Here is a 13403-nt window from a genome sequence, read left to right on the forward strand (position 1 = left end):
AGTCGAACATTATTGCAGGCCAAAGAACAGATTTGATGAGGGTGAAGAAACTTGTATTGTTACCTTGGAACATATTGAGAGTGTAGTTGTAATGGAGTATTCTAGAAAATAAGACCAGGAATCACTGAAGATTGCATGTTTGAAACTCAAGAGAGCAGTCCTAGCTGCAGTTATGACTTGGGACTGTCTCAGAATAAAATTCAGTGTTGGAGCCATGAATGAATGAGGTGAGGAGGTAAAGGCAGAATTTAGAATTAAGATATTTTTGAGGTGCTGTCCCAGCTGCAGTACGACCCAAGGAAGGTGGCAGATGTCACCGCCTACTTCCTAGGACCATGCTAAGATGAGAAACCAGCCAATGATTCAGAAGATGGATTATTTCTGACTCTGGGGTTATCAGTGAAGACTTGAAGAAGGAGTTGATCTGGGCCATATAGGTTTTGGATAGTTCTGAATATAGCCAAGTGTAACAAGCAGGAGAATCTGAACAAAGTAGAGTGGAGAGAAGGGATTAAAGATGCCAGAATAGGAAGGCAAGATGGTAATCTCCCTCCAAAAACACGTAAAAGAGGAAAATACAGCAAATGCAACTAGACCTGAAAACGACCTGAAGGCTGCAGAACAGACCCCATACACCTGAGGAGGAAGAGAGGACCACACAGAAAAGGACCAGAAAGCATAGCAGAGACATCTAATACAAAGGAAGAAGCACAGAATCCCTGACTAAACAAGCAGGCAGAGGAATTTGATCCAATCAGAACTACAAGACAGAACCCCCAGAAAGAGGGCTAAATGAAACAGAGATCACCAGTCTTCTTGATAAAGATTTCAAAGTGTAAGTCATAAATGTACTCACGAATTTACAGAAAAGTATTCAAGATCTCAGGGAGGACTTCAACAAAGAGATAGAAAACATGAAGACAAACCACTCAGAGCTGAAGAGTACAGTATCCAAAATGAAACATACAACAGAGGGATTTAAACATAGATTAGATCATGTAGAGGAGAGGGTAAGTGAAATACAAATTAGAGAACAGGAAACAAAAGAAGCCTAGGCACAGAGGGAAAAGAGGATCTCTAGGAATGAAAGAATAATAAGACAGCTGTGTGACCAATCCAAACGAAACAGTATTTGCATAATAGGGGTACCAGAAGGAGAAGAGAGAGACAAGGGGTTAGAAAGTCTCTTTAGGTAAATAATTGTTGAAAACTTCCCCAGTCTGGGGAAGGAAATAGACACTCAGGTCATGGAAACACAGAGATCCATCCCCTAACAAGATATTTTTGAGACATGTAATTGGGAACCCAAACAATTGGTTAATGTTTGTGGTAACCATTGTGAACAACAGAAAAGAAGTGCCAGAGACACAGAGAGGTTAATACTGAAAGCCCAGATGCAGCTGGGGACCATGATACATGAGCATTGCTGTCTTCTTGATGTGGTTGGTGATATTCTCTTGGTATTTTTAATAGTAGGAGTAGGGAAGAGCAGGTAGTTACTAGGGTGAGGTCTTGGAAGATTAGTGAAGGAGAAGTGGGACATGATTTTGTAGAGCCTGGAAAGAGAATGATCCAAAAAGCTGAGTGGGACTTCTAGGTGAGCCAGGAAAAGATTTGAAGGTAAGAGGGGCATGTTTGAGACAACAACCAGTCCAAGAAGTGGCTGAACCTGCATTTTGGAGTGGGGCATCCTTAAACCAGAGCAGCACTGGATACTTACCTGGATACTTGTAAGACTAAAAATTTGCTGGCCATGGTGTGGCCCATCCTTCCCTGGACAATTTCTATTGTAATGCCTATTTCGATGATAACAACTGAATTCTTTATAAGATAGTCATTAGCTTCTTATGCCTAGTTCTCATTTTTGCATTGGTGAATAGCTCTTCAGTTCCTAAGCTCCCCTTTTCTCTTGGCCTCTGTGCTTTTCCTGACTAGATATGACCACCCGAGTCTCTTCCTGTAGATTGAAGGTCACTAGTGAGGAGCATATGGTCCACCTACCCCTGGAGATACATTTGTGGCCTCTCTCCCACAGGCTTCAGCTTAAAAACTCAGTCCTTGCAACAACACGAAATAAAAAATATTTCAGTGCTGCCTCTTCTGAGCCCCCATAAACAGCTGTGCATGTAGCTTTACCCAAAACAGATAATATGCACAGATGTGTTTATGGGAAGGGAGGCACGGACTCTCTCAGTGTGTTGTTTTCTATTTCTCACCACTGCAAGGATTTCTTTTCTTTTTCAAGGGAGAGGTATATTGTGGTAAGCAGTGTTTATGACCTATAATAAAAAGCCCTTGTAAAGACCATTTTTTGACCAAATGAAGCTAAGTGTTCTTTTCAGAGTCCTCATTTGCTCTTCTCCCCCTCTCTGTATTGGAATGCACACAGTTCAGCATTAATGGATAACATAAGCAAATAATATCACAAATTCTAGTTCTTATTTGTTAAGCCAGGAAAGCAACCAAAATTAATTATGTAAGAAAGTTCATTAGTAATGTTTTCCCCTGCTTGGTAGTCACTTCTGAATGTATATGTTGATTAAGTAAAAATATATATTACATTCTTACAGTAAATGGTTATTGTCCCATGAAAGCACCCAGAGGGCAGTTTGAGGGAACCTCAACAGCTGGAAGCCCCATAGAAAAGTCAGTGCAGGTATTAGTAAAAAGCAACTTAAAGCCACTGTAGAAAGTTGGGTTATTTACAGACAGACATGTAATACATCGAAAGAATAATAACAGATGATTTCTAAGGACGCTTTTAAACCTAGAATGCTAACACTCTTTAGACTTTAAAAATTAAGAACCAGCAACATGACACTTGATTTATTTAAAGTAATACATATTTTATTAAAGACCATAATATCTAATATGCACAAAGTTGTGTTTGATAATCTTAACAATGAGTGGAAGATAGAACTAGAGTACAAACTGGAGAATACTAGATGGATTCGAACTTAGAGTGTTGCCAGATAAGTCCCCTGGCAGTGGCAGGTCCTCTTCTTGATTTAGTAGTACCAGTTCCAAACCTGTTACCCAAGTGGGGAGGTTCACACATTCTTTTTGGTTCTGACAACCACCCTATAAGAAAGTGTTGTCCCCATTTTACAGATGAGGGAGCTAAGGCTGGATGGCTATGTAACAGGCCCAAGGTCACCCAGTGTCTTACCTGGAGGTATAGAGGAGCCCTCGAGAGATGGCCCATTAAAGTGGACTGTGAAAACAAACATGAGCATAGTGCATTTGGCTCTTGAATTGCCTTTCCTCTTTCTAATATTCTTCACACCCTTAGTGTTTTATGTCCAGAGTAGAATAACAGTGTTGTTACAGCACCTCCCATCCAATCTATATGCTAAAATGTTGATAATAACATGCCATTCTTTGATGCATTTTCACTAGTTTGCTATTGGCTACAAAATAAGATACTATAAACTTCCTCCACCAGCCCAGCAAAAAACCCTTTGCTGTGTATCCCCATTTGACAGTACACCCTCTCTTGGGACTGTTGCTGGCCTACAGATACCTAAGCACTTCCCATCCTTAAGCCTCAGCAAGTATGGTCTTCCAGCCAGATGCTTCCCCACACCAAGGCTAATCCTAGCACACCTCCAGGACCAGCTTGGGAGCTGCTTCCTCCTTGGTGCTTATGCCAGTGTCTGTATCACCTAACGCCGTTCATAGACCTTGCCATTTACTGACTTGAAGTATGTAGATGTGTATTTATGGCTTCTCTCCCTGTTAAAATAGGAGTTCCCTGAGTCTCTGCCTTGGGTGTTTATGTGTAACCTTATGCAGAGTAGGCGTCCTTCATCTTTCTTCAGTATAAATGGTAGCAATTCATTATGCATGTGTACTTTACACTATCCAAAGTACTTAAATATTTCATGTCCTACTTACTGTATTACATATAATTATATGTAATCAGAATATATAATTATAAATATATGATATATAACATCTTATTAAATCTCTCCTTTTTGAGGTTATTTCCATTTTTATAGATGGAAAACCAAGGCTCACAACACTTGCAAGTACCTATCTTTGATTATGACTAGTAAACAGAAATTCAGATCTAGTGTTTCAGCTCTAAATCCTGTGCTCTTTCTTTTAAACCGTACTCTCCTCAAACTGGAAATGTACAGCTCACATGCAGGTGGCTCACTTAGGTTATGTGCATTTCCAAGACGTATCTTTTGTACTTCTCTTGTGCCTCCATTGGCCAGCATTCAGTAAATTATGAATGAATAACAATAAACCACAGTGCGGGATTGTGGCCTTTTTACTAATGACTCTAGAATCAGTTTAATTTAGTAAGGATGTTACAGGTAGATATAGAAAGCTATCTATAGACAGCTGCGAGATTCATCAAATCAGGTAAAATCAACAGATTTCTCTCTGTAAGGTGCTTTGTTGAATTCTGTGAAAATGTATCACATTCCTTTTCCTCAGGGAATTTATTATAGTCTAGCTCAATAGCACGTGACAGTTTAAAAAACATATCAAATATATAAATATAAAATAACCAAATATCTCAGTTCCCACCAAAGTACTATAAAGGAGACAAGACAGGATTTTTCCTGATTTTTATAAATGAAAAACTGAGGTTCCAAAAAGTGGGGTCGTCGTTTGTCAGTTGGCTAGTAGCTAAGATGAAATGGACCTCAGTCAGTAGCACTGGATTAAGAGACCACACCTTGAGAGACACTGGTGTGATGATACAAAGTTCAAGTATTATTAGGAGATTTAGCCAGTGGTACAGTTCTGCATCCAAGTGATAACTCAAGCAGTGATTTGACCCATTGAATGCTTCTCTTAGGGATGAGAGAGAGTGAGTGACTCGCTTATAGTCATATCCTTAACTGTGGAACATTGTGCTAAAATCTGTGTCCCTTGATGGGCAAGCTGCTGAAAGAATTGTAAATAGAGGTGGTAAAATAGAAAGGAAACATCCTTCACTGTTTTTGTTCCAAGCTTCGGTGTTCATCATAGGCCTAGGAGTACTGTATTTCTGAAATACTGAATCAAAGTCTTAACACACACATGAAGATATTTTAAAGGCTAATAGGTAGGAAAACTGATTTATATGCCATGTCTCTTTGTTTCCTATCCCCTAATCCAAACCCACTTTTCTGATTGCCCAGGAGTTTTATCACCCCCTAAAGTATTCCTTCTAGGGAGGAGTCAGTTCTTTTTAAGCTAACAGCTTTTACAGATTTCATGGTCATTTCCAATTTAGTTTGGGCCTCACTTCTCTATGAAAAGTCACTGAACATTTATGGGCCCCTGTTACTGTAGTGCCCTAGAAGTCTAGTATATCTGGAGGAAGAGTGCTTAAAGCAAGCACTGCTTTCAGAAGATGGAGCCACAGGGCAGTGAGTGCATGATGAGGGGGGAAGTCTGCGGGAGTTCCGAGGCAAGGCCAGAGAGCTAGGTGGGCTTTGTCTAAGGGCGTCCGAGCTTGAGAATGATAGGATAGGAGCAGGTTTGCATGTTAAAAAGACCAGGCTAGCCAGAAAGAAAAAGAGGGACTTGAGGAATGATATCAGTGGGCAAACAATAGGTACAGTACATGTAAGGAAGCATGAGGATCAGACTCACAATAGTTGGGGCCTCAGAGATGAAGGTGTTCTTTGGAGAAAAAATGACAAAACATTACTGAATAATTCCAAAGAAGACTCAAATAAATAAAAAGCCACACCATGTTGTGAAAGACTCAGTATTGTAAAAGTACCAGTTTTCCCCAAATTAATCTATAACTCTTAAAAATCAGTGTAAATGTTAAAGGTTTTGGGGGGAGAATATGGGAACTCAATAAAGGGATCCCAGAATGTTTAAGAATGGCCAGAGGAAATGTGGCCTGCCAGATAGGAAAGTGCATTTTTTTGTATCTGGTTATTGAAGGAGACAGGTACTCTCTAAACAGCCACACAAGTCAAAGTCCAGAACAAGTTCAAGTAATTTAGAACATGACAAAAGTAGCATTTAAAAAGTGGGTGATTCAGTAAGTGCTTAAAACTTTGCCTGAAATAGTGTATAAATAAAAATGAAATAGCACACAACCATTAAAAATTAGGAAATCAATAGATCTGTATGGGCATGCACATAGTTTGGTACACATTATGATGTGAAAAAGGCAATCACAAAATCATGTACACTAACATTGCATTTATAAAACAGAATAACTGTGTGAGTAGGTATGTATAAAAATTATGAAAGAAAACATCAATATGTTGATTGTAGTTATCTTTGGATGGAAGAATCTTGGGTTTTATTTCCTTTTTCCTTGTGTTTTTGTTTTGTTTTATTTAACAGTGAATATGCATTACACTTCTAATCAGAAATGTAGAAGATCTGTCCATTTGGGAGAACAGAGAAGAGGAGGGAGGGATCCAGGGCAAAATGCCATGGCAAGGCTGTTAGAAGTGGAATGTCCTTGCTTGTGGCCAGGCAAGTGGTTATTGGTGATCCTGTGGGAGCTGCTGCATCTCCATTCACTGCCATGATGTGATGAGAATAAGGAATGAGAAAATGAGCACTGCAATGCAAAGACCACTGGCTGAGAAAGGAAGAGGGTTTCTTGCATTGTTCATGGGTAAGGGACAAGAGAAAGGGGGAAAGTCCCAGATACGACAGAGAAGGGGAATGTTTATTACAGCAAGGCAAGGTACTTGAAGAAGCTGGAATGAAGGAGATCTAGAGCATAGGAGGAAAGTAGAAGGAAGGAAACATTTCCCACTAAGAGATAGGGGCAGGGGGAGATGCCAGTGCTTGTAAATTTATAAGTGAGCACAGGGAGTTGGTAGCATTCCCTTGATGGTCTGTGTTTCCCTCTAAAGTAGAATGCAATAAGAGAAGGAGGGGAGATGATAAGGTAGTGGGCAGCAGTAAAAATGGAAGCTAGCCTACAAGGGCAGCAAGAGGGCTGACTGGGGGCCTGTCAGATTACCTGGTGACACTAAGGTAGTCAGGATGGAGACTGGCTTCCTATTGATAACAGAAGCATGTGTGATCACTTTTCCCCCCATAATAGCTCTCTGCAACCCAGGTGTAAGAGCAGAGAAAGAGAGCAGGTGGGCTAACTGAGGAATAAGCTTTGCCTAGAGGATAAGCTAGAATGACCATGGAACAAGAGAGGTGAGGGAATTGGCAGCCTGGAAAATGATGCATGGTGGAATTGTCCTCCGAATTTAATTAATTATGCTAATAAGCTTATGTAAATTTAAGTGATATTTTGAATATCCAAATAAAGTAATTAACTTAAAAAAAATTTTTTATTAAAAAGAAAAGATCCGAGTTGAGTAATAACACATTTCTGATTGTAACCATGAGAGTAGATTGCAAAAAAATGGAGTGGGGTTAAAGAAGTCAGAGTTCTCTGAAGCTAAGGCAGTTGCTAGAGCATCCTAGGGATGTTGATATCATGTTGAAGCATGGTGAGCATAGGGCAGAGAGGGTGAGCCATAGCCCCTGAGGCATCTGGAGGATTGACCGCAAATGATAGCAGTGAAGGAGATGTTGTGAGGAGGTATAAGTCTCAAAGACAAAAGGATAATCACTTAGAAGAGGTAACTGGCAGCAAGAAAGGAATGTTAACACAAGCCCTGTGGTGGCGGGGGCTGATAAAAGGTCTATAAATGCTAGTTAGTGACCTTAATAGTTTTAGTTAACATAGATTAGTTTTAAGTTTTAAGATTCGTTTATAGATTTAGTTAAGTTGGGTTTGTTAGAATAATTTTCAGCTGCAAATTACAGAACACTCAATGAAAAAATGGCATTTAATAAGGGGATTATTATTGACGTAACTACAAAGCCAGAGATGGGCAGCTCCAAAGTTGAGTCACCTATTCAGCAATGTCATGTCCAAGTCTATAAAAGAGACCCAGACTCTCTCCCTCATCAGACTCTGGCATTTTATGTGTGTGGGTGATGTCTGCCTTTATGTTTCAGGGTGGTTGCTGCAGCCACAAGTTCGTGACCACAATCAGTAGCATTTAGTGTAAGATGTTTGGATGGGGAGCGGGGGCTGGCAGGGCAAATAATAACATGCTCGGCTCCCAACAAGCAGTGTCTCTAACACGTCACCTCATTTGGTGTGGAGAAAAGTATGGAGTGAAGGGAAAATTCTCAAAAGAGGTCATTGAGAGGGAGAATGGGGAAAGATGAGAAGGTATTTTGTCCAAATGCAGCCATTAAGTAGCATACTGTTCAAAAAATTCTCTTATTATAAAAAATATGTGTTGAAATGGGGAAATACCCATACTACATTGTTAAATGCTCTTAAAAGGATCACAAAATAATATGTATAGAACAAAAACCTCTTCGGTCATTAGCCAAGAACTTAAGCACATGTACTTTGTATTTTCTTATTTATGTGATGCTGATTTATCTTATTTATGTGATGCTCTCAAGAAGTTATCATTAACATTGTTGTTTGTAGTTTCACTTCCCAGTGACTCTCCACTGGGGTGAATTAATAATAGCCACCTTGATGAGGTTATGATTACTTCTTTCAGATTGTCCATTTAGTCATTACATTGTTCTTCAAACACCAACATTTACTGGCTTGGTGAACATCAGTTGCTGTTTTCTTATTTCTAGATAGTTCAGACTGATTCTTTACTTACTCAGCATTTTTATCAATTTCGGATATGAATAATGTATGGATACTTTTCATTCTCTCCTCAGAATACATATTTTCTTACTAAAATTTAATACACAAAGCCACTTTTGTTGTGCTTTTATCCAGTTGCCTAGAAGGATTAAAAATAGAAAGCCAGCACCTGAATTAGGGCCTGTTGCCTTTTTTCTGCCAAAGAGCCCCAAGTCACCTTAGTCAGTTGCACTCGCACACACACACACACACATGCTTGCACATAAACTCACACACATGACAAAGTGGTGAAGTTAGAGGCAATACAGCACAGCTTCACTGCTCTCTTTGGGAGCAAAGCTCACATGTGACTCCTGTAGCTCCTATTTATTGCTTGCTTTGAATTCACCAATTTCAAATTTCTAGGTAATCCGAAGTTTTAAGCAACTTGCTTTAATGTTAAACCTCCTCTTGCTTTGTCAGAATTTGTTTTGCCCTTTGTGATTTTTGGGTGATGCATTCTTTGGGTACTTGTGACAGCAAAAGTGAGCAGCAGGGAGACCCTGTTTATAAAGCAGTCTTTGCAACCCATTGTTGTCATCATGGTGAATTGACCAGTGAAAACACATGTTTGAAGCAGAGTAAAAGGTGTAGACTATATACTAAGCTCAATGTGGTCACTTAACAGCGAATTCTCCCTGAGCACGGAAGTGGGAGGAGTGAGTGATTGAGCCCCCCTGACTGACTGTCCAGGACGTAATGCAGTAATATTGTACCACATTTTATGGGAGAACTGTTTTAAAAGATCCTGGGACCAGATCTAGCAATTCCACTTCTAGGTATACATATTCAAAAAAATTGAAAGCAAGGTAGCAGAGATATTTGTGCACCCATGTTCACTGCAGCATTATTCACAATAGCCAAAAGGGTGAAACACCCCAGGTGTCCGTGAACAGATGAATGGATAAGCCAGATGTGGTATATATATATATATATACATTTAGCCTAAAAAAAAAAAGGAAATTCTGACATATGCTACAACATGGATGAACCTTGAGGACATTATGCTAAGTGAAATAAGCCAGTCACAAGAAGATAAATACTGTATGATTCCACTTATATGAGGGATCTAGAATAGTCAAATTCATAGAAGCAGAAAGTGGAATGGTGTCGCTAGAGTGTCAAGAGGAGGGAGAATGGGGAATTGTTCAATGGGTATGGAGTTTCAGTTTTGCAAGCTGAAAAAGCTCTGCAGACTGGTTGTACAGCAGTATGAATATGCTTAATACTGAACTATACACTTAAAAACAGTTAAGAGGGTAAATTTTATATGTATTTTCCTACAATTAAAAATAATAATTTCAATAATCAGCAAAAAAATCTTGAGACTAGTCCTCATTATTGCCAATAGTCTACTTTCTTTGTGACTTTATCATCACCCTTTGTATGTAGGCTTGCGTGATCTTTTCTTTCTATTCCTATAATCCTAACCCCTACCGTAAGTCAGTATGTTATCAGTTTACTGTAAAAACCTGTTATGGGTGATCTGCTTAGACTGTAGACTCCTCGAACACCCTTCATAGGAAACAAACTGGATAGGAGACCTTTGTAGGAAACAATAAATCATTATGAAGATATTTCTATCAAAACATGCATAACAAATTAAAAAGACTATGGTTTACACACTACAAGGAGAAAAAAAATTATCTGTGTCTGTAAGTTGTATATGTCTTATTTCTAATATCTAAATATCTAAATAAAAAATTATTTATATACATCTTTGTTACTAAAACTTGAGGATGTGAATAAATAACTTAGAGAAGGTAGAAATGTCCAAAAATCCAGAATTGTCCATTGAAAACTGTCATTTCTGTGATTTACTATGGTATAAATTCGGTGTTTTTAGTATCTTTTGGTACTAATGATACTTTTTTGGTGGTTGGAAAAAGACCCAATGATAAAACTTTTTCCCATTAGAAAAGCTTGAGGTAGGTTTTCAGTTTGCTTGCTTGTTTTGTTTTAAAAGAAGTAAGAGGATTAGAGATCTAGAACACCTAAAAGAAACAATTACAAGGCTTTAAAGATCTCTAGTCTTTTTAGGGGAATTGCCAAGGACAAACCCCACCTAAAGTCACTGGGAGCCAGACTTCCTTCCGTGATGGTGTCCTGTTGAAACTGGCTTCCACATCATGGGTTTGAGAAAGATACAGAATGAGAGCCCTGAGTGACTGTTTATCATAAGCAGGACTACATGTTCGAACCTTTTATACCAGAATTGTGCACTGTAACATAAAAAGGTTTTAAACCTATGTTTAATTTAAAGAGCCTTAATTGGCAGTATCCGTAGTTTCATTACATTGCATCACTTGGATTACTGTGAAATATCTGAGTCTTGTATAAAACAGATTAATTTAGATTAAAATCTTGAGGAGCTAATTTAAAACTATCTCATGAGATAGAACAGATATTAAGCTTAAGTACAGAATCCCTTGAAACATCTTTGATCCAAGCACTTCTTGTGATTCTGAAGGAAAGATGTGTTTTCTTACCTTATTTGGTGTTACAGTTTTTCATTCGTATCATTCTCACAGATTGAGACCTTGTCTTACTCTTATTTGTGGCCAGAGCTCCTGACATAGCTGAATAATTTCCCCATTGAGATTAGGTGTTCCAATGCATGGTTAAAGATTGATGGGGTCCCCAGACCATACTTACTGTAAGTTCATAACACCCATCAACCTATCTCACAACTGAATTAGTGAAGGTGATGAGATTTTTGGCAAAATTTTAAAAAATTGTTCAAAGCTCATTACTCCAACACTTTAATTGTAACTTAATATTGTAGTTTTAAAAGAAGGCCCAGTGTGCTAACAAAATTTTTAAGTAGCCTAATAAAATCTAAAGAATGGTAATTCTTATGTAGAACCAACTTTTCATGCATCTATAGGCATTAATACAAGGAATAATGTTAGTATAGTTATGTGGACTTGTACTGATTAAATTGTGCTTGGATCTGATGTTAACAAGTAGTTTTCATCTACACTAGCCTTTAAGCAAAGAGCTAGACTCAGTATAAATTGAAAAATGATACAGCTAAAACCAAATAATGATTATGACATATCTCAGGAAGGAAAACCATGCAGCCATAAAAAGCCATAGTTATAAAGAAAAGTTACATTGTCGAAGAATTTTATTGAAGTGACAAAATTCATAATGAATGGTTAAATGCTTTTGAAACAGTCATAAAATAATGTGTATAAAATAATAACCACTATTATTTATTAATATGTTTGTATATTAATATGGTATGATGTATAGTATAATACTTATATATTATATATAAATATATATTTATACCTCCAAATACAGCAATATCCATAATTTTTAAAAGATGAGAAAGGCACAAAAATTATGTAACAGTGAAGTTTTCTCTGTTTTCTGAGTGATGGAATTTGGAGTAATTTTTGTTTTTCCTCTACATTTTAAAGGAACTTTTAAGCTTCTGCATTAAGCATGTAGCAATTTTACAATTAAGAAAAATGTGGTAATATAAATAAATACACAAAAGAAATGTACATCTTGTTTTACTGTGTAGTTCAGGCTTTTTATAAATTTAGATGGGCCTTATTATTAATTAGTTCAGATTTTCAAATTTTTATTCTGCTAATCGGCTGCTTTAACTGTGTAAACAGTGAAACATGAACCAAAGCTGATTTATTCTTTATACTATTTTAAATGGTTGGTGCTCAGTGCATACAAGAAGCTAAAGGTGAAGCACCAGCATTACATTACTTTTGGTTATTCATGCTGTTTAAAATCAAGTGCTTACACGTCATATTCATGTTTCCAGTAATGATTATTTGCCACAGCAGAACAAGTACTTTTGTCAACAATTTGTGCCTCATTTTTACATGTGCATTGCAAGTTGTTTGACCTGCAGTGGTTAAGTCATGAAGGACTGCCCTTCCACTCTGCAGTCTTCTCCAGAGTTTTTATCTTTGGAAACTTAGAAGGTAGCCCTTGCAGTTGAGAATATCCATTTAGGTGGATCTCCAAAAAAGGATTCTAGTACACCTCTGTTGCTGCGCACCCGCACTTAGCACTTTGTCACTGACCTTGTGGCACTGCCGCATTTTCTTATAGTTGTTTGTGACTCCATCTCCCCCAGGAAATGGACACTGTGATGATTATCATTTGTTGAATGCTTACCATGTGCTGGAACCCTCTGCATACATTACTTCATTTAAATCTTGAAATATTATGAAAAGTAAGCAATTTCCTTCTTTTGAAAAATGGAAAACTAAGGCTTTGATTTTACACAAGCCAGGGTGTAGAGAAAACTCCCAACTCTGAAGAGCCAGTACCATAAACCAATAGCCAAATATGGTCCAAATGATGAACAAGAGTGTCCGCACAGCCCCTGCCAGCTCTGAAACCCATGGTGCTGCCTGATCATTTTTCTAACTCAAATATGAACAGAGCAACTCCATCTCCCATGTACGCACCATTCTCTCAATATTTGGGGGTAGGTGGTGCTAGGTGAATCTTAATCCCAGATTTCAGAGGATCATATTGTAGTCAACATTTTATATTCCTACTTTCAGGCACTATTTCTGAGTTTTAAATTTTGTATCTAACTTACTGGTTTTAAAATCAGAAAAAGATGGCATTGGTTTATTGTCCTAATTCCTCCCTGCTCCATGCTGGTTAATAATGGTAGCGACAGTAGCTACTGTTTATTCAATGCTTCTTATCGTGCTAGCACCTTACAAATAATGATCCTATAAAGTAGATTTTGTTACTTTCCCATTTT

General features: G+C 38.0%; 1 protein-coding gene across 7 annotated transcripts in view; it reads left to right on the top strand.

Annotated features, from left to right (window-relative positions):
* The window catches only part of CDK6 (cyclin dependent kinase 6), a 227322-nt gene that overhangs the window by 100080 nt on the left and 113839 nt on the right, over nt 1–13403 (top strand). The gene's annotated exons all lie outside the window — the stretch shown is intronic.

Source organism: Manis javanica, chromosome 6, assembly GCF_040802235.1.
Source record: "Manis javanica isolate MJ-LG chromosome 6, MJ_LKY, whole genome shotgun sequence".
NCBI classification, from domain to species: Eukaryota; Metazoa; Chordata; class Mammalia; order Pholidota; family Manidae; genus Manis; species Manis javanica.